Genomic DNA, 26,392 nt, shown 5'->3' with positions numbered 1-26,392 from the left:
ACATCATGTGTATCAGTCTCATATTTAAAAACAATGAATGAATTCTGTGTACAAGTATTGATAGTGCCTAGAATAATGTATCATCCCAAAGAGTATGGTCATCAATTGGAAATTGCTTCGACACATCGCTGGGTAAAAAGAGAACCCATAACGGCTTTATCTTTAGCTACGATCATGGTAATAGGAGGTGCTGGCGCAGGTACAGGAATAGCCGCATTAGTAAAACAAAACCAAGAATTTACAGCGCTGAGAGTAGCCGTAGATGAAGATCTTACAAGGATAGAGAAATCCATAACAGCCCTAGAAAAGTCGGTTAGATCCCTATCCGAGGTCATGTTACAAAATCGAAGAGGATTAGATTTACTATTTTTCAAAGAGGGAGGACTTTGTGCAGCATTAAAAGAAGAATGTTGTGTATACGCCGATCACACTGGTCTAGTAAGAGATACCATGAACAAATTAAGAGAAAATTTGGAAAAACGCAAAAGGGAATATGAATCAAGACAAAATTGGTATGAATCATGGTTTAAACAATCACCTTGGCTTATGACTCTTTTATCTACAATAGCAGGTCCATTAATCTTACTCACGTTGGTTTTAGTTTTTGGGCCATGTATTTTTAACAAAGTAATTAATATTGTTAAAAGACGCTTAGAAGCAGCACACTTGATGCTTATTAGAGCTAAATATAAACAATTGCCGAACCAAGATGAATCTACTGAATTATTTGTATTAAGCAATCAGGAGTTACAACGCTTTAATGAACAAAATGAGTAAAAACAAAGAGGGGGGAATTGTAATAAGCAGTGCAGGATGTTTGTTCATGAAAGCTGCGTAATCAGAAATTTCTTATATGCTTGCTAAGCAGTACAAGATGTTTGTCAAAAACAAATGACTGTATAAAGGGGGGGGGAGTAAATAGGATGATTCGTATAACAAGAAAAATGTGTTCCTAGACGACCACCCTGTTAGGTAAGATAGTAGGTTTAAAATAACATATGCTAAGCTTGTAACTACATAAGGAATTATCAGCACAATCAACTAACGGCAACCGCCGACAAGAGGAACTATCAGAACACCGACAGGAGGAGACTTACGATAATGAGTTCCTGAAAATAATTAACATAATCACACCCATTCCCAGAACTAATTGTAATAACCCTTACTCATCTGAATGAATATGTATGCTTTGTCTAATAAATTGATGTTTCCCGTATGATTCGGCGCGCCGTTGGTGGAGTGGTGACTCCCCGGCCGCCCAGCGCTGTCTTTGCTTATTGTGGCTTGCTTACTGATCATATCATTGGCAATAAACCATAATTGCTCAATTTCTCGAGTCCTCATTTATAACAAGCGCTACCAAGAAAAAGCGACAGGTAATAGTGGTAGGTGACACTCTTCTGAGAGGCACAGAGGTGCCCATCTGCCGACCTGATGCACTCTCTAGAGAGGCGGGCTGGTTACTCGGGTCTCGCATCAGGGATGTCACGGAGAGACTACTGAGCCTCGTACAGCCCACGGACTATTACCCACTGCTGTTGTTTCACATGGGCACCAGTGATACAGCCAGGAGAAGTCTGAGGCATATCAAGGAGGACTACAGAGCCCTGGGAGCAGTGGTAAAGGACTCTGGAGCCCAGGAAGTTTTCTCATCAATCCTCCCGGTCAAAGGGAAGGGGACTAAACGGGACAGTTGAATCAGGCAAATCAAATGGCTACAGGAGTGGTGCCACAGCCAGGGGTTTGGCTACTTAGATCATGGGACGCGCTTAGAGAAACCTTGTCTACTGGCAGCCGATGGGGTCCAACTGTCAGAGAAGGGGAAGACCATCTTGGGTCATAGGCTTGCCAAGCTGGTGACGAGGGCTTTAAACTAGAGTTGCTGGTGTGTTGAGGTCCATGCAAGGAAGGAACTACAGCACACCAATATGATGCTCTAATAGTCTGCTTTATTTTGGTTAACACAGCTCTTTTATAGCATACATACTTCCTTATCTCGCGGTCACGCCTTAAGCTATTGGCTGCAAGCACTGTGCACGCTCTGTCCACGCGCCTCTTCTGCTGTTCTGATTGGATACTTGCTATGAGCCTAAGCAAGCAATATCTTCATACTTCCTTACTGACTCATGCTCTTACATAACAGTGTACTCGTATGTTATCTCTATAATTTTCCCACGGTCCAGGCCCCTACATATCCCCCTTTCTTTCTTAATATAATAGCAATGGTTCTTGATATCATTCCCTGCAAACCTTTTATGATACAGAATACCAAGACAAAAATGAATAGCAATACTTGCGCCAAGCCTTTCACTAGGCTGGCTATCCACCCTCCAATTCCCAGACCACCCAACCAGTTCATCCAAAAACCCATGATCTTCCCGCATTTTCTGTTCTGGATTCAGATTCTGGAGTCACGACCAGATGATAGGTGCAAGGCGGTTATCACACCTCCTCAAGGTCTCTGGTGTTAGAGTTGTCTGGTCCTGTAGCGTCGGCTGGTTCATCTAGCCACGGCTTCACCCATTTGGCCGGAACCCATTGGCAGTTATTTCCTGTGGAGACACAAGCATACCCTCTGCCCCAGGTTATTAATTGCTTTGGCCCTTCGCAAGTGCCTGATTCCGGGATGAATACCCTTACCGATACGTTTGTATTACTGAGGTCTTTTTGATTTCCCTGCCCGTGAGCTATGGCAGGTGGTGTTTGCGAGTCCTGCTTAGGGTTTAGACAATTTAATACAAACAATGTTTTATGTAGCGCATCCTGTGGTCCCATCTCCCCCTGTTTTCGAATAATTTCTAAATGCTCTTTTAATGTGCGATGCGCACGTTCCACAATTGCCTGCCCTGTAGAATTATATGGAATACCGCGTACATGTGTAATACCCCATTTCTGCATAAACTCTGCAAGCGATTCAGAGCGATAGGCAGGGCCGTTATCAGTCTTAATTTGTTCTGGCTGGCCCATTACTGCAATAGCTTGCAACAAATGTTTTTTAACAGCCTTAGCTGTCATGGAGGTCAGGGCTGTAGCCCACATGTGACCGGAGCAGGTGTCAATTGATACATGGATATATTTGAGTTGGCCAAAGGCAGCATATTCGGTGATGTCTGTTTGCCAAATCTGTCTGGGTTGGAGTCCCCTGGGATTTGCTCCCGCAATCTGTAACACAGGTATTCTAGCACAATTAGGGCAAGAAGCTATAATCGCCCTTGCATCAGTCTTTGTCAATTGGAATTGCAATCGCAATGCTGCTGCAGATTGGTGAAAAAACTGGTGAGATTGTCGAGCCTCTGTTAATTTTGCCTGCGGAGATCTGTCCACCAGAAACGCGGATACCAACTGATCGGCTCGGGAGTTTCCTTCCACCAAACCTCCGGGTAAACTGGTATGGCTTCTAATGTGGATGACAAATACCGGGTGTAGACGGTATTGCATTTCATGCCATAGGTCGAAAAGGCTTTGAACAGCAGTTCATTGGCGATATGGCGAAGCAACGATCGGTGTATGCGTTTCACAACCCCTACCACGTATAGGGAATCCACTACCAAATTTAAGGGTGCTTTGCGCCACTTTTGTAAGGCCAGGAGTACAGCTTGTAATTCTAAAACCTGAGCAGATCCTTCTGCTACGATGACATGTTTTCTCCATTCTCCCTGTTCTTGCCAGACAAATCCGTCTTTTCCGGTGCGGCTACTTGCATTGGTAAACACCGTGATTGCTTGCAACGGCTCACTGACGACAATAGGCCGTTCTTCCAGCGATATGTGAGTTTTAAAGATGGGGTGTGACGGATAGTGATTGTCAATCTGCATCGGCGTGTTCAATAGGGCTAAGGACATAAGTTTTTCTCATTGACATACATCTGGTAGGTAGTCGAGGCTGATTGGAATAACAAGCTTATCAGGTGTTCGTCCAGCCACAGCTAATAGCCGTGCAGTCCCTTTAAGAATGACTTGAGCGATAGCTTCCCATCTTGTAGTGATAGTCTTTTTACCATGAGAGGGTAAAAACACCCATTCCAGTACTTGAAGTGGATTTGACTGAGATGGGTCCCATTGTCCTAATATGCCTGACACTTCAAGGTCCGTGTTATAAATGTACAAGTCCACGGGTAATTCAGGCACTACTCGTGAAGCACAAGACAAGGCAATCTTTTGAGTTATTACTTGCAGTGCAGATCGAGCTTCTTCTGTGAGCTCGCGGGATTCTTGAGGTGCGGAACCCTTCTGAAGCATTTCAAGGAAAGGTTGAAGGTCTGCATTAGTGATGCCGCAGACAGTCCTTATCCACTGAATGTCTCCCACTAATTTCTGTACATCGCTCAGGGTCTTCACATTTGCTCGAATCACCAATTTCTGAGGTCGAACAGTGGATTCGGTAAGCGATATCTCTAGATATTTCCAAGGTGTTGACAGCTGCACCTTTTCCGGGGCTATGACCAGGCCCCACTTTTCCAGATCCGACTTCAATTCTTCTACCACTTCGCTGGCGATGGTTCCCTTTTGACAAAGTAGCAAGTCATCCATATAATGGTAAATCAGCATTCCCTCATGTGTCTTTCGAAATTTCTGTAGAGCCAGATCCACGTACCACTGACAAATTGTTGGAGAATTCTTCATACCTTGTGGCAATACTACCCAATGATATCTCTTCGCTGGTGCTGCACGATTTATGGAGGGAACTGTAAATGCAAATTTTTCACAGTCGTCTGGATGCAAGGGTATCGTGAAGAAACAGTCTTTGAGGTCGATCACAACGATATCCCATCCTCGTGGTAACACAGTAGGTGTAGGGAGCCCTGGCTGTAATGGGCCCATGTCTTGCATGACAGCATTAACAGCCCTTAAATCTTGCAGTAATCTCCATTTCCCTGACTTTTTAGGTATTGTAAATACAGGTGTGTTCCATGGGCTTGTTGAGGGTACTAGGTGACCTGCATCAAGTTGTTCTTGCACCAACTCCTGTAAGTGTGAGAGCTTTTCTTCGGGTAGCGACCATTGGTCCACCCAGATGGGTGATGTTGTTAACCAAGTGAGCTTCAGTAACACTTGCGGATGTAAAGCAGCTTGTGTCGCACCATCGGCGTACTGACCTTTCCCTAATAGTGCGTCAATCGATGTCAGTCTCAAGGGGTCCCCTTCCTCTCGGCGTATGTTCTCAACAGCGGCTATCTCCAGCTTTTGCTGCCGCTTTTCCAAAAATAACAGGTATGCGGTGGGTGGCAACATCAGTTCGCCAAGAGCATGTATGTCCACTTGTGTTAATGTTTGGTTTTTAAAGAATGATGTTAGCAACTGCATCACATGTTTATTGTCCATTCCGTACTGCATCACTACTTCTTGTAACTGCTTCACAGTTTTCCAATCAAACGGTGCCCATTGACGACGATCTCCTTGTGGGAAAACTGGCATTGCGGTGATACTATGCGGTAACATTACGCCTTCGATGGTAGCCTCTCGAATGACGCCCTGCCATCATTGCCCTGGATCATAACCGGGTAATGCTTCAGGCCGTGTATTCTCTTCATCACCAGGATCATCGGAATCTGAAGAGTTTGGCAATGGCGGAGATGGGGCTCGACCTTCCCCTGCTGGTCTTTGAGTGCTATGCTCTTGTCGAGGAGGGTCAGTCAGCCGGCGCATGCGCGAACGAGAAGACGACATCCCGCCCTGGGAAGGCGATGTCCCGCCCAGGGGAGTCGACTTCCCGCCCCGGGGAGGAGACAGACCGCCCTGGGGAGGCGACAGACCGCCCAGGCCACTCCCAAATCTGTCGTGTAGGTATGCGTCAGCTGCTGCCTCCTCCCATAAGCCCGCCTTCGACACACTGTCACGCGCACTTCAAAATTCTTTCCTCTTTGTGCTTTAGCTCTGCCGGAGTTAGTTCCGGTTCTGCTGGCGGAGCTTTCTGCTTCTCGATAGCCTGTCCGAGAGCCTCTAACCCACCAGATATCGCCTGCGAGGCTTTATGGTAAGCGAGTTGCCGCGATATTTTATGTGAGAAACGAGCCTCAGTCTGAAACGCCAATTATAATTTTGGTTTATTGCAAAGCAAAGGCAAAACAGCGCTGGGCAGCACGGGGGGTAATCCCACCAAAATCGTGCGCGCCTTTCACAGTAATTCATTTTGTATTTATGTGGTAAAGTGTTACATATTCATCATAATTTTAAGGACGCCTATACATATTCATGACTGTCCCGGAAAGGTGGTCTTTATTATAATGAGCCCCGGGAAATCATTTCCATAGTCTCCACCTTTAATTCCTCCTGGTTGCACACGCGCAGTTTCTCCTGGTGGTTGTGGGCCGGGGTCTCAGGGATGAAGGCCGTATGTCTTCCTCGCTGTGCACTTTTTACCCCAACTGCAAAACCTGCTGAGATCAGCTTTCTTTTGACAGCAGTTATGTGATTTCCTTGACGAGTCCCTTCCTCCTATACATTCTACTCTATCTTATCTTATGTTTTTCCTGTGGTTAGTAGTTAGTTCCTATCTAGGGTCTGAGACTATAGATTTATAGCTTAAGATAAACAATGGTCCTGATGGTCCTGTTATTAACCCTTAAGTGTTAGTTTCTCCTCATCACAGTGGCTTAGTATTTTGTGGTCACTTATTTATACATTGCCAAGAAGTCTCTACTTTTTCCTCTTTATTCTGACACGAGTCATTTTTCACTTCTCACAATCCCTCCCCCTTTTTTATTATCTCATTGACTCGTGTCTTTCTTTCAAATTTGTTTAAAATTAAACTTAGAGTTTCATCTTGGTTTGGTTCCGGTAACATCTTCCGTAGTACCGTGATTTTATTAGCGTTTCCTTTGCTGACTTGTTTTGGATTTATAGGTATGTTCACAACCTGCATCCCTTGAACTACAGAAACAATCAATCGAATAAAACATGGAATCATACATGGTAAAAAGATCAACCCTTCAACAGCACATAGTAGAAAGAATCCCACCTTTTTCCACCACGCCTTTCCCAATAGATTATCCCACCAGTTGTTGTCCAGCATTGATTCCCATTTTTGTACAGGTATATGAGCTAGTTTCCGGATATCTTTAGCTAATTCGGTTACAGCCTGTCCGTTATCATCAATTTGTACACAGCAATCTGAAGAATTAAATTTTCCACAGATTCCCCCTTCTTCAGCCAATAGATAGTCTATAGCAAGTCTGTTTTGATAAACTGCTGCTCTAGTTTGAGACTGTTGTTTCGTTATTAACTCCAAAGCCCGGGCTGTTTTATTGGTAATAATTTCTACTACCGCCTGTAACCGGATTATTCTATTTAACATGTAAATAGGGGTGCGATAACCCCAGCTTCCATCCTGAGCCCAAGTAGCCGGCCCATAGGTTTGAATAATTCTTTCAGGTGGCCATTCATCTCCTCCCCAAGTCTGGGCTCCTCCAGTGGCATCCCTCTTTCCCCTTTTTAGGGTGCCAAGGTCTTCATAGACGGGGACACCTAATTTGGTTCCTTGTTGTAATGGTAATAAGAAGAATCCTGGTTGAATTATTCCGATTGTATAACTTCCTTTCCAGTCTTTAGGTAGTTCGGTATATGCTCATTTCCCGCATATCCAGAACATACCATCTGGGGCTCTCCAATTTATACTTGTATCACTTACATTGTTCCAGTATGTTCTCAAACTTTCTACTCCTTCAACGGGGTTAGGTCTCTGTATTTTATTACACCAGAAGAGGCTGGAATCATTATCAATCGTACAGTCATCCTGATTCCTTAGTGACCAGTATCCCGAAGGTGGTTCTGGCCACCACGATTCACTGGAACCATTTGTAGTCTTTATTCTTTTACACGGGGTTTCTCCTATCCTTGTTTTGAATTTGTTTCCCACCCGCCTTATACATTCCTCCCCGATTACCTTTGAATTCAAGATCTGTCCCTCCGGTCTATGTTCTCTGGAGATTTCAGTGTTATTCCATTTTAATATATCTGACACATAGACTACTTCCTTTCCACGGCCATTCTTTGGTCATTAGGGCTCCCCCACAAATCCAACATTTGCTTATGTTTAGTGCCTGACTTATTCTTTCCATTAAGTCGATAAACAAGTTTTTCCTCAAACCAGGGAGTTGGAGTTCCCTCTCTAATTCTTCCTTTATTCCAGTATATAAATAGCTATATTTGGGAAGGGAACTAGAGTGAATAAGTCCTTTCACTCGTGTTTTAATGATTTCCCCCTTTTTCTGGTCCTGGACACCACCACCATCGGAAATGTTCCATTGTCCTGTTCTTGTAAAACAAATCCATTCTTCTTCCCTCAGACAACCCAACCCCAATTTAGCTCCCCCTTTTCCTAGATTCTGTCCTACCCAAATTTCCAAATTTCCAATTTTACAAGTTTCTAGTCCCCTCTGGTTGTAGCATTGTTTGTTTATGTGAGTGTGATAAGACATGGTCAGGGTCGTTTTTTTTCTCCAAGTCGGACTGGCGTCACGCATTTATGACAATTATTGCTCCAGCCAACTGGGATGTGTATTAGGATCAGCAAAAGGGGTCCGGTATAACATATGCTCCCACGCCTCATGCCCTACGGGGGTGCTGCCCGCGGCCGGCTTTCCCGTGGCGAGAATAGAGGTTAACCCGGTCTTGCCCCCTTATGCCTGATATTTCCTTTGAGCTTGTTTCCACACAAACTCCTTGGCGCAATATAGTAACGTCCTGTACCAGTCTTTATCGAACACTTCCCAAGTTTCTGGAATTAACAGTTCCCACCCACAAAATAGTTGTTTAATTTGTACTTGTTTCAATGGGTCCCTAATCCAGTAATTAGGTCCGCGTTGGTGTCTGCGACATTTCCTGCAGTAGGGGTGTCGATTGTAAGATACACAGGACCACCTGATGCTACACCCTATGCATTCACATGTAACCCAACATATGTGCCCAGAATCTGGGTGTTTGATACAGGGAATTGATGATGGCTGTGGGGGTATAAAAGGATCACCCTTTTCAAGGTCACATGCTAATGCAAAGAACCTTGATCTAGGGTTAGTCCTATAGATTCCTGATCCTCCGGTTTGGAGAGAAATTTCCCTCCCCCTTTCACTCCTTGGATCGAATCTAGTCTTTTCTAGGGTGTATCCAGGGGGAATTTGGAAGCAGGAGTATAAGCTAGGCTTTACTCCGGTTCAATTAAACCTGTTGCACCAGTCTCTTGGATCCCTCTGTTCAGGATCTTGTATCTGCCACCTTTCGAAGTCTCTCTCCAAGGCAGGAAGTTGGTTCATACAGGTCGTTTTGTCAGCTTAAGCTTTAAGTCCCCTGGGGTAGATATTGTTGTCCACTCTTGGGGCGGGTCCACGGGTCCCTTCAGTCTAGTTGTGTGAGTCCATCCTCGCTCAGCCATGTGTACTGCAGTTTCCGTAGTTAACAATACCTGAAAAGGACCTTCCCATTTGGGAGGGATTAAAGTAGTTTCTTTCCAGGTCCTTATCAATACCCAATCTCCTGGATTTAATCGATGTATCTTAAAGTCCAAAGGTGTTGATTGAGCTATCATGTCTTGTTCTCTCATAGATCTAATACCGTAAACCATTCATACGTTTCCTTTAAACTGGTCAGCAAAGTATATGGGTTTGTCACTATTGGACACAAATCTTTAACTATCTGATTTATTGCTCGCAAATCCTGCACCAATCGATAAGTTTTGCCATCAGGCTTTTTAACAGGCAAAATGGGTGTGTTATACTCTGAAGACCATTTAATCAATAATCGAAATCTCATGAAGTCCTCTATAATACTTTTCACTCCTCACCTATCTTCCAATTTCAGGGGATATTGTTTTATCCTAACAGGCCGTGCTCCCTCTTTAAGTTTAACAACAACCCATTCTGCATTTTTAGCTTTTCCAGGCATTCCTGAGGCCCACACTCCTGGATATACCTGGTCCTTTATTTCATGTATAATTTCTTCTTTCCTGATTTGGGGTTCAGTGAGAACCAAACTTAAAATTTCAATGTGATTCTTTTCTGGTATTTTAAACTCAATTTCTCCATTTTTAAATTTTATTTCAGCATTCAATTGTTCTAACAAGTTTCTTCACAAAAGTGCTCTAGGAGCATCAGGCAGGTACAGAAATTTATGAATTCCTACACTTTTTCCAATTTTGAATTCCAATTGTTTTAAAAAAGAAAGCTTTCTCAACCTGCCCAGTTGCTCCCACAATGTTAACATTTTGTTTGCTTATTGACAATAAGGTCTGATTCAATACTGAAAATGTGGCACCTGTATCTACCAGGAATTCTACAGTTTTCTCTCCTTTCCCTAGCTGCATTTTTACCAAGGGTTCTGCTAGGGAAGATTCCCTTGGCTGCAATCAGTCAGCTCCTATATCAGTAACCATTGTCAGTTTGAGACAATCCTTTTTCCAGTGCCCCATCTGCTTACAATACACACACTGATCTTTCGGGAGGGGTTGATTTCCCCTCGGTGGGGCACTTGCACTTCGTCTCACAGCGTTAGTGTTATTCCCCAGTAACTTCCAAGAGGGTCTCTGGCCCTCTGCGGTGCGCGGAGCAGCCGCTGCAGCACCGGCAGCTGCTCCGCCCTCACTCTCCCCCTCCGAGTCTCCCCATTCCGATACGCCTGCCATGCAGTCTCCAGCAACCTCTCTAAATCTCTCACATCCATGCCTTGCACTTTCTGCAGCTTTCTCCTAATATCATCTGCCTATTGTCCCAAAACCAGAGATCCACTGTTCCCGGCAAAGTTCCAGCCAGAATCAGAGTCTGTACCTGGGTCCTGTCCACTTTCACAATCAGCTGCTTTTCTGATTCGCTAAAAGCCACATCAAACATTGCGTCCACATCCTCCCAGTCAGGATCCTGTGTTTTCACAATTAATTCAAATCCTTTTTCAACCTTTTCAGGATCATCCCGATAATTCCCCGAACTAATTTGCCAACCATCTAAATCTGCTAGAGTGAGAACCGGAGCAGTAATTAAAGTCTCCCGGATCTTCATCAAGCGTTTATCATCTTCCTCATCCCATCCCACAGGTTCTTCCTCTGTAAGTTTTTTTATATAAGAATTTAACCAATCCACTATATCCTTCTATCCAGATTCGACAGTATCCTAATAGACCTAATAGTTTTCTAATTTCCCGTTTTGATGTCGGGGTGGGAAGAGATAATATTCCATTGATTCTTTCAGGGTCCAACCTTTTTGTTCCTCTATCCAGCCAGTGCCACAAATATTTTACTTCCTGCTCCTCAAATTGAAGTTTCGTCTTTGACACTTTTAAACCCTTTTGACCTAGAAAATTTAATAAGCCTATGGCAGCAATTCTGACCCTTTCTTCTTCGTTTCCTGTGATTAATAAGTCATCTACATATTGGATAACCTCAATCCCTTCTGGCTTGTCAAGTCCTAATAATATTTTCTCTAGGGCTTGTCCAAACAAGTTCGGAGACTCTGTAAACCCCTGGGGAAGGACAGTCCATCTTAATTGCTGTTTCCTTCTAGTGTCAGGGTCCTCCCATTCAAAAGCAAAAATGTCCCGACTCTCCTCTGCTAATGGACAAGCCCAAAAGGCATCTTTTAAGTCTATCACACTATACCATATGTGGGAGGGGGTATATGATTCAGTAACGTATAGGGGTTGGATACTACAGGGAATCTTGTAATAGTCCGCTTATTCACTTCCCTTAGGTCCTGTACCAATCGAAAGGTACCATCTGACTTCCTAACCGGTAAGATAGGGGTGTTGTGGGGAGACATACAAGGTTCCAGGGTGCCATCTCTGATTAGCTTATCTATGATTGGTTTCAATCCTTGTCTTCTTTCTCTCGAGATAGGATACTGTCTAACTCATATGGGGTCATTTGGACTATCTATTTTTACCTTAATCGGTTCTATGTCTAACTTCCCTTTCTCTCCCTCAGTCGCCCATACCTCTGAATTTATTAACTCTTCATCCTCCATTCTTAAGGTCATCAACCTGACCTGCATCTTTCCTTCCTCCGGGAATATCCCTATTCCTAGTTGAACCTGGAGATCTCTTCCCAAAAGATTATATCCTGCCTCGGGAACCAATAATATGTCTCCTATTGTAATTTTAGTTTCACTCTCTATTTGTATCTGCTTTATTATTGGTACCTGAAACCCCTCCCCTTTTGCCCCTATTACTTGGATTGTATCTTTGCTAATTTCACATCCTTTTGGAGCTCTCATAACACATGTTCGTTCTGCCCCTGTATCTACTAAAAACTCGTAGATTTCCTCCTGGGGTCCGATTTTTAGTTTTATCAAGGGCTCCATTTTATGTTCTTTCCCCAGGAGGAAGAGCCCCTGACACCCCTAATCCTGTTCGAATCCTCTTTGAATATCTTTCTATCTTCGTCTTTCTTTCTTTTTGGGCAATCCCTCCTAAAATGTCCAGGTTTGTTACAATAAAAACATTCCCTAACGCTTCTTGTTGACCTTTCCCTTTGTCCGTTGTCCCGACCGCTTTGTGCCTTATCTCTCAGCGTTCCCTGATTCCTTCTGCCTTCCTTTGGTGGATCCCTAGGATTCTGGGATCCCATTATCTCACTAGATTCTCTCATAGTAGCAACTAATATCTTAGCCTTTGCCTTTGCCTTCTCCGTATCCCTCCGGACATATACCCTCTGTGCTTCTCTCAGTAGTTCCTGTAATTCTCTATCTTGCCAGTCTTCCAATTTTTCTAACTTCTTCCTTATGTCCTGCCACGCGTGTGTTACAAAATTTACCTGTAACAACATTCGTCCCGCTTGGCTATCCGGATCTATCCCGGAATACTGCTGCATGTTCCTCCTTAACCGTTCTAACCAATCCGTAGGGGTTTCATCTTTTTCCTGGTGACTATCGAATGCTTTATTTACATTCTGCCCTCTGGGCACCGCTTCCTTGATTCCCCTAATTATCAGGGTACGATAATCTGCCATGTATTGTCTATCTGCTGTGGCATTGTGATTCCAATTAGGGTTCACCATAGGCATCTTTTGATCCCCGGGTGGGCCCTGCTGGTTCTCTCGTTCCCAAATCCTCATTCCCGCAACCCTTATCATTTGTCTTTCCTCCACCGAAAACAAAATACCCATTATTGATTGCATCTCCTCCCAAGTATATATATTCGGTCCTAAGAACTGGTCTAACTGTTCTGCCAGTCCTAAGGGATCTTCTCATAATTTCTTTATCTCTTTCCTAAAATTTCGTACCTCTGTGGAGCTTAGAGGGGCATTTACATATCCTATGCCCCCTTGGGCCCCTCCCAGAGGGACCTCTCTCAACGGGTAGATTAAAGCCTGATTATTTACAGTGTTTCCTTCTGGTTGCTCTGTTTCTGTTTCCGACAGACCCTCGTGTTCTTCTATCGCTAATATATTTGCATTTCCTCCTTGTCTGTTCCTCCTTGGTCGGGTATTATGTGACACAGGAGGCGCCGCCGGGATCGGGGCCGGAGCCGCCTCTGCCGGGGCCGGAGCCGCCGGGATCGGGGCCGGGGCCGCCGCTGCCGGGGCCGGAGCCGCCTCTGCCGGGGCCGGAGCCGCCGGGGCCGGAGCCGCCGGGGCCGGGGTCGCCGCTGCCGGGGCCGGAGCCGCCGGGGCCGGAGCCGCCGGGGCCGGGGTCGCCGCTGCCGGGGCCGGAGCCGCCGGGGCCGGAGCCGCCGCGGCTGGGTTGTAAGGGGGGGTAAGTGATTGAGAGGGTCCCATTTTGATTCCTCAGATTCTGTTTTTTCCTTGAGTTTATATATGCCGGCTTGTTTTGGCCAAATTTCCCCCTTCCAGCACGCGGCATAATCACTTTCTTCCTGACTGAAGGGTTCTTTACTGTTTACATGTAAATTAAGAGCCTGACAGATCCACCCTTCAAAGGATCCATACTGAGGCCAGTATAAATCATCTGATCTTATTTTCTCTCTGGCCCATGCTATCATACAATACTGTATCATTTTAACTTTATCCTTATCCTGGGTACTGGCTTCGTTGTCCCAGTTTGCAAGTTTTACCCCCAATGGACTGTCTGGGGGTATCTCTGGTATATTTTTGCTCCCTTTCTTCCAGGGATTCCCCTGCATGGGATTTGTTCCTCTACTAGAACTCTGTCCCATTATTCCCGAGGTCCCTTCTTATCCACCCATCCCGGCACCGACCTTTTCCCAAGGTCCCCTCTTATCCACTGTCCTGGCACCTGGCATCAATCCTTCCCAGGGTCCCCTCTTATCCACCCGTCCCGGCACCGACCCTTCCTAAGGTCCCCTCTTATCCACCTGTCCCGGCACCGACCCTTCCCAGGGTCCCCTCTTATCCACCCGTCCCGGCACCGACCCTTTCTAAGGTCCCCTCTTATCCACCCGTCCCGGCACCGACCCTTCCCAAGGTCCAGTTGCTCTTGTCACAACTCTCACTTTGTCCCTTCGCCAGCCGATCCCCTCGCGGAGGGACGGAACCGCGGCTAGAAGGACTCCGCTCTCGCTTCGTAAATTTCGGACTGACCGATTTACGTCTCACACACACACCACGCACTGACCTCTTTATCCGCCCAACCGAATAATACTTACAGTCCTTTTTCTTATTCGGGTCTTCGTGCACAAGAATTATGGGCCAAGCTGCAGCATCCGGGAGCTCCAACCTTGCCTTTGCCTTGCAATTATTGTGTTCTATTATCCGCACCACGTTAGGATCCCAGGGTCCGAGCCGGGCCGCCAAAATCGGCGGGGCGCCTCCCGTATGCGGTCTCCAGGAACCCACCGTAGCGGGGTAATCACGTCGGGGTCACCAAATTTGTGAGAAACGAGTCTCAGTCTGAAACGCCAATTATAATTTTGGTTTATTGCAAAGCAAAGGCAAAACAGCGCTGGGCAGCACGGGGGGTAATCCCACCAAAATCGTGCGCGCCTTTCACAGTAATTCATTTTGTATTTATGTGGTAAAGTGTTACATATTCATCATAATTTTAAGGACGCCTATACATATTCATGACTGTCCCGGAAAGGTGGTCTTTATTATAATGAGCCCCGGGAAATCATTTCCATAGTCTCCACCTTTAATTCCTCCTGGTTGCGCACGCGCAGTTTCTCCTGGTGGTTGTGGGCCGGGGTCTCAGGGATGAAGGCCGTATGTCTTCCTCGCTGTGCACTTTTTACCCCAACTGCAAAACCTGCTGAGATCAGCTTTCTTTTGACAGCAGTTATGTGATTTCCTTGACGAGTCCCTTCCTCCTATACATTCTGCTCTATCTTATCTTATGTTTTTCCTGTGGTTAGTAGTTAGTTCCTATCTAGGGTCTGAGACTATAGATTTATAGCTTAAGCTAAACAATGGTCCTGATGGTCCTGTTATTAACCCTTAAGTGTTAGTTTCTCCTCATCACAGTGGCTTAGTATTTTGTGGTCACTTATTTATACATTGCCAAGAAGTCTCTACTTTTTCCTCTTTATTCTGACACGAGTCATTTTTCACTTCTCACATTTTACTAGCTCCTCCATCTAGCTTCTCCATTTTTTTTAATATGTCCTGCATTTGCTGTTCTTGTCGCTGCAGTAACTCTCACAAAGGCGCGTTACTGTCCGCTTCGTGAGCGGCGTCTGACTCATTTGTTTCTACTTCCATGGGGAGGGGTACAGTTTCAGGATTCACCGGTGGCTGTTTGCCCCCATCAGCCTCCGGAGGGGGTACCGAGACCCCAGATGCCGCCTCCGGCCCCATTTCATGAGGCATTAACGGGGCTGACGGGACTGTTGATTCTCCGCCCCAAAACTCCACCTCAAGCGCAGGGTAAGCGGCGGGCGCCGAGCCTGCGGGAGGGGGGGCGGAAGGTACCAAGCCTGCGGGAGGGGGGGGGGCGGGGGAAAAAATATCGGCGAATCCTCGTAGGGAGGGGCTGCTTCTACAGGGTCCGCCGGTAACTGCTCTTTTTCTTCTGGTTTTGTTAGTGCTTTTTTGAGAGCGGATTGCACTTTCGCCTCAGAGGACATAGCCTCCAGCATATCCCTCACTTTTTTCCAAGATGTAGCTAACTTTTTAGCCTCTTTATTTCCCACCGTAATTGATTTCCAAAGTTCTTGCCCTAGATTGTCCCAGCAAGCTGCAGAAAACAATTGATCGGTGGCTTTTAGCAAGCCTCTTTGCTGGCCCCATCCCATCAAAGTTTCTACTTCTTTTCTTTTTATCTCAGTCTTAGTTTGTGCGGCTATCTGCAGAATACATTCCACCGCCGCCTTTTCCAGTGCAGATACTGCACCACCCATCCTGCCGTTAATCACGTAGGCCTACGATTTCCCGTCTCTCTCGGACGGCTTCCCGTCTCTCTCGGACGGCCCGGCTTACCTCCGCCGGCACGGCAGTCACCCTCGCGTCTTTCGCGTCTTTCGTCTGGTCCCCCTTCTCCGATGCGACGATCACGTCGGGGTCACCACAATGTTGGGGTCCGCGCGAGGAAGGAACTACAGCACACCAATGTGATGCTCTGATAGCCCGCTTTATTTTGGTTAACACAGCTCTTTTATAGCATACATACTTCCTTATCTCGCAGTCACGCCTTAAGCTATTGGCTGTAAGCACTGTGCACGCTCTGTCCACGCGCCTCTTCTGCTGTTCTGATTGGATACTTGCTATGAGCCTAAGCAAGCTTTATCTTCATACTTCCTTACTGACTCATGCTCTTACATAACAGTGTTCTCTCTATAGTTTTCCCACGGTCCAGGCCCCTACACACTATCACTCTTCTGATCTTCCCCCACATTCAAGTCTGAATTTCACCAAAATTCAAGCTGGGCAAGGCCCTTCTCGAACAGCCTGCACACAAAGGGAGATAACTGGCTGCTTAAAGCTGCAGCCACGTCTCTCTGCCATTTGCCTCCTTCAGATGCTTTTGTTCTCATCTGCATAAAAAACTGGTTTGAATTACTGTAGAACAAATAATTGATTCTAACAACAGATGAATCATGCCTAAGTACTTTCAGCTCACTGATTTAAGCTAACACATCTTCATTTTTATTTTAGTTGTCTAGGATTCAACAAAGGATCAGTTGCCCAGCTAAGTAGATGAATGATTACTTAAGCAGTAGTAACTGTCTGCCCATGGTATGTTTGAATTATTCTACACCTAACTAGATTAAGCCGAAGCTGAAAACGACAGTCTTCCAAAATAAGTCTCCATACAAACAACTTTTCTGAAATAATGTCTAAAGTAGTTCTCCTGATTGATTGGGTTTTTTTTTTTTTACATAAATAAGCCCATACCACACCTTCTACACTTTGTAACACTAAATTCCTAACTCGTTACAGCTACATTCAAAAAGCAGAGGTACCCTGTCCTGACACTTTTCTTAGTCACAGCCCCTGAACCATGCTGCAGAAGACCCTGCCATAGAGGGAACACTAGTGGCAGGTTTCAGAAGTGCCCTGAGGACACACTGGATGCATGCTGTCCTCGATGATGCATGCTATGGGGTAGGATAAGTAGAACTGGGGTAGTGTTTCAGTGCAATCTGTGGCTACCTGTCTGATGCAAGCAAAAGGTTGATCCACATCCGCCTTGAAAACTGCATGCAGACTTCTGCCATCTGTCCTGATGGGGGCCGTCAGGTTGAGTAGGATGTCTCCAGAGCACATAGAAATATCCTAGTAACTTGATGTTTTAATTGCACTTGAACTTTTTGTTACTTTGGTGACAAGTACTTCTAATGGGAATTTTGTGTATGAATACCAGTATTTATCCCAGTACCTCATTTCTTACAAACTGTATGAAGGTCTGGTAAAGAAAGTTCAAGACTGGCAAATGTACTGTTGTATTGGTGTTAAAGTAGCCCAAAGAGAACATAGATGAGATTGAATCCTTAAGCACAGATAGAGTCCCTATCATAAAGAGCTTCCAAGCTAAGAGACAGGAGATGAAGGAGGACAACTTACCCAAACTTGTAATGCGCTAAAACAAAAAGGGCTAGACTAACATCTGTGAGCAGTCTGCGCTTTGAATAAGGAATTAACCTTATTATTTTGTGTTGCTAATATGATCTTAGCTTTCCTTTTGGGTAGATGTTTTCACTTCCCTATAGCATGTCAATATTTGCTTATTAATCTTTATACTTTCTTATTTTTCAACCTTTCCGTATAACAACAGCAGCATGCCACAGGCTAGAACTTTTGTATTGTCTATGTTAAATAACCAGGATGACCCTATACCTACTGAAGGCGATACTGAAAACTACTCAGAAGTCAGAACAGGAGCCACCAGACTGGATCGTTCCTACGTGAACAACCAAGTGTCAGTGGAAACAGCAAGATACCTCACGAGTCCGTGGCTGGCACTTTTTGTTGCTTGAGTTTATTCATTAGTGGTTGTGCTAAGTCTCCTTCTGAACATTACAGCAATACTCATGTTTCTGAAAAAAATGAAAATTGAAAAGCCAGCTGTAGTATATATGCTGAATTTGGCCCTTGCAGATGTACTGTTTGTAAGCATGCTTCCTTTTAAGATCGCTTATCACTTTCCTGGAAATGACTGTGTTTTTGGACCTCAAATGTGCTGTTTCATTACTGCTGCCTTCTACTGTAACATGCACTGTTCAACGCTTATGATGAGTATAAGCTTCAATTGCTTCTTAGCAGTAGTTTATTCTATGCAGTCTCTTGGGTGGCATACCTTAACATGTGCCTTGTTGATTTGTTTCATCATACGGCTTGTAGCAATAACTTGGGTTATACCTTTTCTCATCAGAGAGTAAACAATGGAAATACCCAAGTTAAATATAACTACCTGCCATGACGTGCTAAGAGAATCCAAACTTCATGGCTCTTACGGCCACCTCTTCTCCATCTTCTCTTCTGTGTTTTTTTGTAGTGCCATTCATAATTTCTACTGTTTGTTAGATGTGTATCATTTGATGTCTTAGTTCTTCTACCATTGCTGCAAAACAAAATAAGACGACACATGCCTTGCTCTTGTGTGTGGCTGGTGTTTTGTTTTTTTTTTTATTTGCTTTGGACCAACAAATGTTGTCTTATTAATTCATTATATTCATTTTTTCTAAAGACAACAGCTTAGAGTATCTCTACTTTGCCTATTGTCTTCATTTAGCCCACACCCGGGGCTAAACAATAACAGTTGTTCTCTCACCCAATGTCCCTTCCCCAACCAAGCAAGGAACTTGGGAAAAGGAGGGAGACTCGTGGGTTAAAGTGAAACAGATTTAATAAAATAAAAAAAACAATATCAATGATAATACAAAACACACAAAATTATACTTAGCTATAGAGTGCTGGAAAGTTGCTCCAGGAATAGCAATCATTGAGAACGCAAAGCATAGGGAAGGGGAGACCAAAAAGAGCCCCTCCATAGCAAGCTTTCCCTTTTATAGTGAACTTGATGTTAATAATATAGAATACACCTGTGTGCCAGCCTGGGTCAGCTGCCCTGGATTTAACTGCTAAGGGCCTTGATCACCATAGCTGGCCACAAACTGAAACAAAAATCAAACAGAAACTTGATTCTATAAATTTTTATCCCACAAAACCAGGACACCTATCTACTCTGTGTTTGTATCAGCAGCGTTAGCTGTTGCTTTGCCCCTTTATTTACTACTATGATTCTTCTCAGTATCAGAGACAACTTTTCAGTCTCTTCAATTGTAAAGAGACTTTTGATCCTAACAATAGTAACAGCAGTGGCCAGTCAATGTCTACCACCAGTAGAAGGGATACGTGCTCTAGTAATGGGAATAACAGTGTCTGCAAGAAATTACTAGCAATGCATTGAGATAATGTCTTACACGTGCTTAATTTTTAGACAATTTCAGATAAAAGAAGACTATTATATCCAAGAAATACAAAACCTTAAACCAAGTTGTATGATACATAGTTCTATGGATTCATTATAGTAATGCACAATCCAAATTATAGCATCGTATATGTGTATGTATATGTGTGTATGTATATTGTATATGTAAATAGGTTAATGTATAGGGGAAAAGTAATTTCTTAATAATAGCTGTTGAATGTTTTTCAAATAAACTCCTTTTTTTCAGACAAATTCTTTACATTGTTAGTTCAATTTATTGCAGGGATTTTATGAAATCCTATTTTAGGATTTTGAACTGCATCAAGTTGATTAAATTCTTACTTATGGAACCAGTCCATCTGTCCATTACTTCCTGAACAAAGTGAAAATATCTTTCCAGGCCTTTTTTTTTTCCCTATTTGCCATTATTTCTGAAATTATATGTAAACTTTTCTTAGCATTATTTTGCATCTTGGACCCTGAAACTGTATATTTTACATTTTTATATATTCCACTTCAAAGTATAGTCTTAGGAATGTGAACAAATGAAAAACAGCTATTGATTGGTGTAATGTGTCAGGGGAGATAATTCTCAGCAGTTAGAACTAGCTTTTCTTTCGGTGTTCTTACCATTAGCGTACACTAGGTATCTTGGTTAGGACTGTGGTATTTTTCACAATAAATATCATTAAAAAATGTGAAATTTTATTTCATAATAAATCAGTGTTGAATGGCTCTCCAGAAAATATACCAAAAAAAGCAGTATTCATCATCTTGTTAGGCAGTTTGCAAATGTGTGCTTTCATGCACATAATTAGTCATCATGCACGTGTTTAGGACATGGAAATATCCTTTATCTCTGCCAAGTCTGGATGTTTTTTATATTTTACATTGTGTCCATGTCATAAAATTTTTGTGGTGTAGAGCCCAATAGATAACTTCATTCTGTGTAGTATTCTTTTACTACAAAAGATGCTAAAGCCAAATAACAGGAAAACAGCTTTAGAAACAAATGTGTAGGTAATAGGACTATACACGAAAATGGAAACCAAATTAAGTAGGAATTTGGTTAATGTAGGATTTGCCATAGGAATCTGCCAAGAAGTACAGCAATGCATAAAAGCCATCTTCAGTCCAGCACATGTGATAACAAACCTAATCTTTCTGCATACAGTGTGAAAGTGAGAAACTTCTTTCTAACCATGATCTCTTGTCAGTTTGTGACTGTTCCTTAATGGACTTAAGCATGATTAAATATTGCCTTACCAGGCTCTCTATAGACTTTTGTCCTCAAGTATTTGTTCTCAAGTATTGACTCAGCGAGGTACGCCATGGCGGCAACAGTAAGTTCTGTGGCTGAGCGCTAGATTGAGGCAGACAGGGGGGTTCCCAGAGCCAGGGAAACCCAAGGAGGAGCAGAGGGACCCACCAGGAGCCGTCACCTCTCAGGCTGACACGGCTTGGGTGTTGCCAGGAGTGATTTAAACGGCCCCAGGGAGCGCCAGCAACCAGGGTGTGGCACAGCAAAACTGGAAGGGCGTGCAGGAAGGGCCCTGCAAACCACTTGTAGGTCCACAGCCCAGAGAAGTGCTCTAGGCCCCTGCCATAATGGTGAGCACTCGCCTCAGAGTTAAAAACAGTGTTTCTGCAAAGAAAGCCCCTGTGAAGTCTGATGCTCCCACCCAGATGGAACTGGTAAGGAAGGAGAATTCAGTACAGGCAGTAGGCTATAACGAGTGCCCCAACCCTTCTTTTGGAGAAAAGGTAAGTACCTGCATAAAGTGTGCACAGGTTGATGATCTGTTACGTGAAGTGGCCAAGTTGCAGGAAACAGTTAAAAGGCTGCACAGTATTAGAGGAGCCAAGGCAGAGACAGATAGGTGCTATATCAGTACCGTGCCCCATTAGAAGACACCACTAAGAGGCTCCTTGGATCCTGGTGACCCACAAAAGCAGGACTCTGCTTCAGTCTCCACCCTCCAGTATCACAACTAAAAACAGATACGAAGCTTTAACAGCTATAGATACCCACGAGCAAGATTCACAAGGAGAAACCATACCAGCAGCACACAGTGGATACCATAAAAAGAAATGATGAGTGCTTGTAGTGAGTGACTCTCTGCTGAGGGGCACTGAGGCCCCATCTACCAACCTGACAGAGAGTCACGAGAGGTATGCTGCCTTCCAGGTGCTAAGGTCTGAGATATTGCCGAGAGGGTGCCACAACTTGTCAAGAGAACAGACTACTATCCACTGCTGCTCTTTTATGTGGGCATGAACGACACAGCAAGCCAGAACCTGGGCAGAATCGAGGAAGACTACAAAGTCCTGGGGGTGCAAGTGAAAAATATTGGTGCCCAAGTTGTCTTCTCCTCCATTTTACCAGTTAGAGGAAAGGGGGCAGCCAGAAATAGACGTATAATGGAAATCAACTCTTGGCTTTGTGGCCGGTGCTATCGTGAGGGTTTTGGCTTTTATGACAATGGGACACACTTTGATGACTATAACCTGTTAGGGAGGGATGGAATCCACGCGTCTAGAAGAGGCAAGGGAATCTTTGGCAGGAGGCTGGCCAACTTGGTGAGGCGGGCTTTAAACTGAAGGACTTGGGGCCAATCAGAACAGCGAGAAATTTTCATTAGCTGCCTCCTAAGATGGGAACCAGAAGGCCAACCTCCTCAAGGGTATGTATAGAATCACAGAATCACAGAATCAATCAGGTTGGAAGAGACCTCAGGGATCATCGAGTCCAACCATTGCCCTGACAACACCATGTCAACTAGACCATGGCACTAAGTACCATGTCCAGTCTTTTCTTAAACACATCCAGAGATGGTGACTCCACCACCTCCCTGGGCAGCCCATTCCAATGTCTAATAACCCTTTCTGAAAAGAAATTCTTCCTAATGTCCAACCTGAACCTCCCCTGGCGAAACTTGAGGCTGTGTCCTCTTGTCCTATCACTAGTTGCCCGGGAGAAGAGGCCAACTCCCACTTCACTACAACCTCCCTTCAGGTAGTTGTAGACTGCAATAAGGTCACCTCTGAGCCTCCTCTTCTCCAGGCTAAACAACCCCAGCTCCCTCAGCCGTTCCTCATAGGTCAGACCCTCCAGACCCTTCACCAGCTTGGTCGCCCTCCTCTGGACTCGCTCCAACACCTCAACATCTTTCTTGAAGTGCGGGGCCCAGAAGTGGACACAGTACTCAAGGTGCGGCCTCACCAGTGCTGAGTACAGAGGGACGATCACTTCCCTAGACCGGCTGGCTACACTATTCCTAATAGAGGCCAGGATGCCATTGGCCTTCTTGGCCACCTGGGCACACTGCTGGCTCATGTTTAGCCAGCTGTCGATCAGCACCCCCAGGTCTCTTTCCGCTGGGCCGCTTTCTAACCACTCTTCCCCCAGCCTGTAGCGCTGCATGGGGTTGTTGTGGCCGAAGTGTAAGACCCGGCACTTGTTCTTGTTGAACCTCATGCCGTTGGTCTCGGCCCATCTATCTAACCTGTCCAGATCCCTCTGTAGGGCCTTCCTACCCTCCAGCAGCTCAACACTCCCACCCAGCTTGGTGTCATCTGCAAATTTGCTGAGGGTGCACTCAATCCCTACGTCTAGATCATCTATAAAGATATTGAACAGCACCGGCCCCAGAACTGAGCCCTGGGGAACACCGCTAGTGACCAGCCGCCAGTTGGACTTTGCCCCATTCACCACCACTCTCTGGGCTCGGCCATCCAGCCAGTTTTTAACCCATCAAAGAGGCCACCCATCCAAGCCCCGGGCAGCTAGTTTGTCTAGGAGGATGCTGTGGGAGACAGTGTCGAATGCCTTACTGAAGTCTAGATAGACTACATCCACAGCCCTGCCCTCATCTACTAAGCGGGTCACTTTGTCATAGAAGGAGACCAAGTTGGTCAAGCAGGACCTGCCTTTCCTGAATCCATGTTGGCTGGCCCCGATGCCCCAATTATCCTGCATGTACCATGTAATGGCACTCAGGATGATCTGTTCCATCACCTTGCCTGGCACCGAGGTCAGGCTGACAGGCCTATAGTTCCCTGGATCATCCTTCCGACCCTTCTTGTAGATGGGCGTTACATTTGCTAATTTCCAGTCAGCTGGAACTTCTCCAGTTAACCAGGACTGCCAGTAGATAATCGAGAGTGGTTTGGCAAGTTCATTTGCCAGTTCCTTCATTACTCTGGGGTGAATCCCATCCGGGCCCATAGCCTTGTGGGTGTCCAATTGGCACAGCAGGTCACTAACCGTCTCCTCCTGGATCATGGGAGGTTCACACAGCCCCCCGCCCCTAACTTCAGGCTCTGGGGGCCGAGTCTCCTGAGGACAACCTGTCTTGACATTAAAGACCGAGGCAAAGAAGGCATTGAGCACCTCTGCCTTTTCCTCATCCCCTGACACTACACTACCCTCCTCATTCAGCAAGTGGTGGAGGCTCTCCTTGACCCTCCTTTTGCTGTTGATGTATTTGTAAAAGCTTTTTTTGTTATCTTTGACTGTAGCAGCCAAATCAAGCTCTAATTCAGCTTTGGCCCTTCTAATCTTCTCCCTACATGACCTGGCAACATTCCTATAGACCTCCCAAGTTACCAGACCCTTCTTCCAGAGCAAGTAGGCTCTCTTTTTTTCCTTAAGTTCTAGCCTAAGATCTCTGTTTAACCAGGCCGGTCTTTTTCCCCAATGGCTTGTCTTCCTACACACCGGGACAGCCTGCTCCTGAATATTTAGCAATTCCCTTTTGAAGCATGTCCAGCCTTCCTGGACTCCTTTGCCCTTCAGGACCAACTCCCAAGGGACTCTATCCACCAGCCTTTTAAACAGGCTAAAGTCTGCCCGGCGGAAATCTAAGGCAGAAGTTCTGCTCTTGCCCCTCCTTACTTCCCCCACTGTTGCCGCTTGTCTGCGGCAAGCTCCGTTCGGTTGCTGGCTGGCCTGAGGCTATCCGCACCCCAGGGCCATTGAGCACAGACACCAATGTGAGGATGCAACAAATGGCATTTATTTAACTGCGCAACAGCCTTATATAGTCGTCTTGTCCCGTACGAACTCGCACGATACTTGCACATCCTGCTCCTTTCGCCACGCCTACCTTCCGTTACAACGCGAGATTTTCCGGTCGCCGTACCCTAATCTACCTACATTTCCCCCTCCCCATGCTTCAAGTCATGCAAAGTAAAGCGTATCGCTGATTCTGGAGCCTTGCGTCAAAGCGTAAGCATAGCTAGCGGATACAACATCCTAAAATAGGAAAACCAAAACATGTTAGGAGAATAACTCTAACAACAACAGCAACAACTATTATGAGTTTGTCCCAAGAAAACCAAGACATTAGCCATCCCCAGACACTAGCTCCGATATCAGCTAGCCATTGCCATTTAACTGGATCCTCCTTAGCTATTTCCACAACGAGGGAACTATTTACAGTAGCGTTCCGCCCTGGTTGGAAACGTTCCCCCCAGAGCTTTGGTCCTCAACAGTACCGTGTCTGGTTATGTACCCGAGCCCAGGTTCTCCAGTAAGATTCCCCTGCAACTCCTGAGATGCAAAGCAAAAGCAAGCTAATCATGAGCGCATTGTTCAAAGCTTTTGTTTCACTCAGCAACGGCCGCCGTTCCTCATCTTTCTTGGCGCCCCGCCACTTTACCAGACTCTCTGTACTGTCATGACTCCTCACGTCTGAAGGTCGAGGCTGGTGCTGTTTCGGCTTCCCCCACAGGTACTCCTGCAAAACATAAAGCTCGGACAGCGTACATATTACTTCGGGTTAGGATTTTGTTTTAAATCAGGGCGCAAACAGCGTGTAGGGACCCACTGTATAACATCATCCCGTTTGATGGCGGCATACCCCCTCCCGTGATGTAGCAGCTCCCAACCTGTTTCCCACTCCGCTGTCCCAGGGAACCGAACCTTGACTGGGGGGCCCACTTCTGGCACCCCTGGACCCCAATGTCGCTCAATTGGGGCACGCTCTTGGTCTCCCCGGGCAAAATGATTTAAAGAATAAAGAGCGTGATGTAAAATGTGAGATTGGTAGTTGACAGGAATTATGTCTGGGAATCCTTCCCCCTCCCCAAGAATCTTAATTCTGTGTTTTAGCGTCTGATTAGCGCGCTCTACAATGGCCTGCCCGGTAGAATTATACGGAATGCCGTGTTTGAGCGTGATACCCCACCGCTGACACCACTGACGTGTGGTATGAGCAATAAAACAGGGGCCATTATCAGTTTTGATCTCGACAGGTAGGCCTAGCCAAGCGATTGCAAGATTCCAACGTAGCTGAATGGAGCGTGCTGTTTGTTTCCGATGCGGGGTGGCCACAATCATCATACTGTAAGTGTCCACGCGCCTCTATATTAGTTCTGATTGGCTTATGCTAAAAAGCTATATCTTGCAGGTGCAGCATTCTTTCTTATTTTTCAACTTCCCCCATATCTTGTTGGTCTCATAGCCAAGGCCCTTGTTCTGTATTATGATTGGCTAGTTCATCACCACCCCATTACCACCCCCTGGACATGCCTGGACATAGCTCGTTCAGTAGCTCGTTCCCACCATTGTCCCGTGGGAACCCCACAATTCTCCCTTTTTGTTTTTGAACGAGCTATGTCCTATCTCGT

General features: G+C 45.4%; 1 pseudogene; it reads left to right on the top strand.

Moving 5' to 3' along the window:
- Positions 1–18,107: 18,107 nt before the first annotated feature.
- LOC137675676 (proteinase-activated receptor 1-like) lies at positions 18,108–18,990 on the top strand (annotated as a pseudogene).
- The last annotated feature ends 7,402 nt before the right edge of the window (positions 18,991–26,392 follow it).

This window comes from Nyctibius grandis, chromosome W, assembly GCF_013368605.1.
Source record: "Nyctibius grandis isolate bNycGra1 chromosome W, bNycGra1.pri, whole genome shotgun sequence".
Lineage (NCBI taxonomy): Eukaryota > Metazoa > Chordata > Aves > Nyctibiiformes > Nyctibiidae > Nyctibius > Nyctibius grandis.
Note: the sequence above shows the minus strand (reverse complement) of the source record. Positions and strands in the feature narration are given on the sequence as shown.